Source organism: Archocentrus centrarchus, chromosome 14 (assembly GCF_007364275.1).
Source record: "Archocentrus centrarchus isolate MPI-CPG fArcCen1 chromosome 14, fArcCen1, whole genome shotgun sequence".
Taxonomy (NCBI): domain Eukaryota; kingdom Metazoa; phylum Chordata; class Actinopteri; order Cichliformes; family Cichlidae; genus Archocentrus; species Archocentrus centrarchus.
Window position 1 is genome coordinate 21,117,958 of NC_044359.1, and position 4,407 is coordinate 21,122,364.

Here is a 4,407-nt window from a genome sequence, read left to right on the forward strand (position 1 = left end):
GTGTGCCAATTTGTTTAAAAAATAAATAAATAAAAGTCATGTTGGAAATTTGAAAAGTGCCTTTGAGAAATGACTGCTGTGAATGAAGGGCTCATTTTCTGCTTTTTTTGTACATCTACAAGTGTTACATGAAAAGATCCCAGTGGGACTCCAAAGTGCTCCTGGTAATTTTGTAATGTGAATTTCAGTGAAAATTAAGTCAATTAGTCCATTTTTTAAATACATGTTTACATATACAGTCTTGGTAAAAATGAAGTACATCATCTGTCAATTCTGAGGTTTTACTTATCAGGACATAATAAAAAAACAAAAAGGTCATTAACAAGTCTTAAAATTAGGGAACTACAACCTCATATGGACTACAAAATAATTAAATGTTGCACAATGTCATTATTTATTTAACAAAAACTAAGTCAAACTGTAGAAACAGTGCGTGAAAAGTACTCCCTCACTGCTTCTACAGGAATTAAAAGGGTAAGTAGCAGCCAGGTTCTGCTAATCAAATCCACATGATTAAGTCTGAGCACCTCTTTAAAAGCAGATGTTTGGCAGTTGGCAGGTGTGACGCATTCAGGTGTGTGTTAACACAATGCCAAGCAGGGGAGACATCAGCAGTGATCTCAGCAAAGCAAATGTTGCTGCCCATCATTCTGGGAAGGCCATTTCCAAACAATTTGAAGTCCATCATTCTATAGAGAGAAACATTATTCACAAGTGGAAAACATTCAAGACAGTTTTTCCAGGAGTGGATGTCCCAACAAGTTCATCCTGAAGTCAGACTGTGCAATGCTCAGAGAAACTGCAAAAAACCCAAGACCTACATCTCAAGACTCTGCAGGCCTCAGCATGTTAAATGTTAAAGTTCATGGCAGCATGATTAGAAAAAGACTGAACAACTACAGTTTGTTTGGAAGGGTTGCCAGCAGCAAGCCCCTTCTCTCTAAAAAGGACAGACCTCTGGAACAATGTTTTTTGGACAGATGAGACCAAAGAGAAGATGTTTGTCCAGCGCCACATTTGGTGAAAACCAAACACAGTATATCAGCACAAACACATCATAATAACTGTCACGCATAGTGGTATGATGATTGGGCTTGTTTTTCAGCCACAGGACCTGGGAACCTTGCCATCATTAAGTTGACATGAACTCCTCTGTATACCAAAATATTCTTGAAAAATGTGAGGGCGACTGTCTGCCAGCTAAAGCTTTGTCCAAATTGGGTCATGGAACAGCACAATGATCCCAATCACAGCAGCAAATCTGCAACAGAATGGCTGAAAAAGAAAAAAAAATCAATGTTGCAATGGTCCAGTCAAAGTCCAGACCTCAGCCCGACTGAAATGCTTCAGCAGGACCCTAAGAGAGCTGTGCATAAACAAATGCCTTCAATGAACTGAAGCAGCACTGTAAAGAAGACTGATGAAGTCAAACAGAAAATGATGCTAAAGGTGGTTCTACAAGCTGCTGAATTGTTGGGTGTACTCAGCTTTTCACACATTGTTTCTACATTTTGTCATTATTCATTTTTGTTAAGTGAATAATGACAGAGTTTAATACTATATGTCATGTTTTGCTGTTCATCTGAGGTTTTATTTACTTAATATTAAGCCCTACTAAGGACCAGATTTAAAAAAAAAAAATCTGATATGTAAATTTTTTTTTTTACAGTGAGTGTGTAATACTATTTGCACCTTAATTAGCTCTAATTGAAAGTCAGTTGTTCAGACTAATAAGTCATTTTATTTTTTCCAGCTGATATACTGTATTGACTTTGGACTTTATATAGAGAGAGGACTCTCATTTTTACATTTCACTACTGACTGACAGAGGTGATTACAGGGTTTGGGGTTGTCTACATACAAAATGAAGCCGCTGTGACATGAACAAGCTACAGTGGAATGATTTTTAGGCGGCAATGGAAACTTTAATTACAAAAAGTACAGCACAACGGCTGTGGGCCTTTGTTGTTTATGTCCAAAGTCAGCCAGCTGTCTCCAAAGTTAAGTTACACTTTATTAATCCCCCCGAGGTAAAAATATCTTCTACATTTTGTTATTTATGACCAGTGGGAGCTCTCAAATTCTGAGTGGTTTTTCACATTTTAGCCCATTTACTGGAAACCATCGCTGGCAACGGTTTTCTACACAATGTTGCTGTTGTTATTTTTATAGCCTCGGGCATTAGTGCAGGAAGAGGGTGTGGGTCATCTGCAGCCCAGAGTGCAACACAGTGCAAATCCAATTAGGATTTTTGGTTCTTTTCTTTTAAGTGATCTCTGATAAAAATAAATAAATAACTTGATAAATAAGAAATGTGAAAAAGCATATGGTCTTCCTCAGTTCCTCGAGTGAGCATTTCACTGATGTGAGATAATTTGTCGTGCCATCAGTGTGACACTATGGTAGCAGTTTCCAACTTTTTAAAACTAAGGCAGCAATAGTGATTTTATCATGGCCACCCTCAAATTAAAGTATGAAACTAAAAATGTTTTGTTAAAGTTTGTCTGGTAAATCCTGGATTCATAGTATGAAAAATTCATCTATCATGAATTTCAGGCTTTTTTTTTTTTTTTTTTTATAACATTGGAAACCAATGGCTGACTGGAAAAGAAAAGTATATCATGATATGGAAAAAAAAAAAAGATGTTTTCAGACTGTACACAAAAACATGAGGTATTTAAGAGTAGGAAGAGTTGCAGACTGTGAAGAGGGAGCTGCAATAACAGGGATTTAACACCACACATACAGTGCAGCTCCATTTGGAATCAAACTCAGGACCCTCTCACTGTGTGGTATCAGTAATCACAGCTGAGGCACTGTTCTGCCCCAGGAGGTACTTGAACTGCCTAATATCCCAGCACTGTGCTTATAATATATAAAATATAATATATAAAAGATAAGCAGTTATGTTAATGTGGTTATTAATTAGGTAAATCAGTGCATTCATATGCCAACATACAGCACTTCTCTTCCTATATTAAGTAGCATGTATTAATAATAATATATAACTCAGGCATGAACTCAGAATCTTACAGCACTAAGCAAAATTGGATTTTCTTATTAATATGATAATTTGTGCAGCAAAAAAAAGAAAAAGAAAAGAGATTAGCCCATTGGCTTCTCTCTTATATTTAACATTGTGTGCTGTTCTTATATTTTTTCAAAACTCAGTTGCCACACAAATACAGTCAGATACCAGTCAGTACTGTAAACAAGAATTACCTGAAAAGCTCAAATGTGTGCAAAGGTGACACAGGGCCTGTAATTCCACCACCCCACTGATTCAGACTGCAAGTTCGCTACTGTACTTTACCCCGTGAACAGTAATGGAGAAAGAAAAACTGTCAGATTCTTTACTTTAAGGCCTCCTGCAGTCAGAAATGTGGTTTGATTAATGTTGTTGCTCTTGAATGTTTCGGCTTCGCTGCACCGAATTATTCATGTGTAGAGTTTGACATTAGATTGGAAGCCAATCACAAGTACAAAAAACTACAAGTGTGATGTGTAAAATATAAGTTTGCTGTGCACATACGTTGCGAGTGATCTTTCACTGATGTGAGCGACATCTTCTATCCGGCAGCTAGGCTTTTGAAATGAAAAGTAGTTGCATAGTAACAGATTCAGGATATGCAAGAATTTGTTAGAGAACTATAGAAAAACCATATCAGATGCAAATTATTATTCACAACAGAACATTTTATATGTCCTCTGAAATGTTTATGGGAAAGCATCGATATCAGAATGTAACAACAGGCCACTGCAAGATGCAATCATACTTGCAAATTGTGCAGAGCTGTCTGATCATGCAGTGAAATATTAAAAGTTACATTCTTAGATCATTTGATCGTTTGACTATTATGCAGTTATCATATGGACGCTGTAGAGGTTTTGGTGAAGAAACTTATTTAGACCTTGTACATCTTTGTCTACAGGGTAAAATACTACAAGGTAAAATTTCAGCTTCACAGACAGGAACTGTGCAAAGCTGATATGATTCATCATATCAGCATTCACTTCCTTTGGGCATGTTAGGATTAAATATAATTAAGATTTTATACTCCACTAACTTCCCTTTCACTTCAAATATTCACCATGGAACAGTGCTGTGAACAAACACTGAAAGGGCACCTCTTTACTGCAGAAATGCTAAGGTGGTGTATTTTCTGATGAGTCTGAGTTTCCTTTATAACGGCATCACTTCACTATGAAAATCATGGGAGTTAATAAAAGAAAACAGATGGAGATGTGAAAGTAGCGACTTGTGTATAGTATGAAGTGCTCCTCACAATATGGACATGACAGAAGTCACTGAGCCACTGGAAGTCTCGTTACAGCAGGAGCATTATTTATACAGTACACCCTTTTTAGTTCTAATATTTTACATATTAGGACACAATAAAAATAATA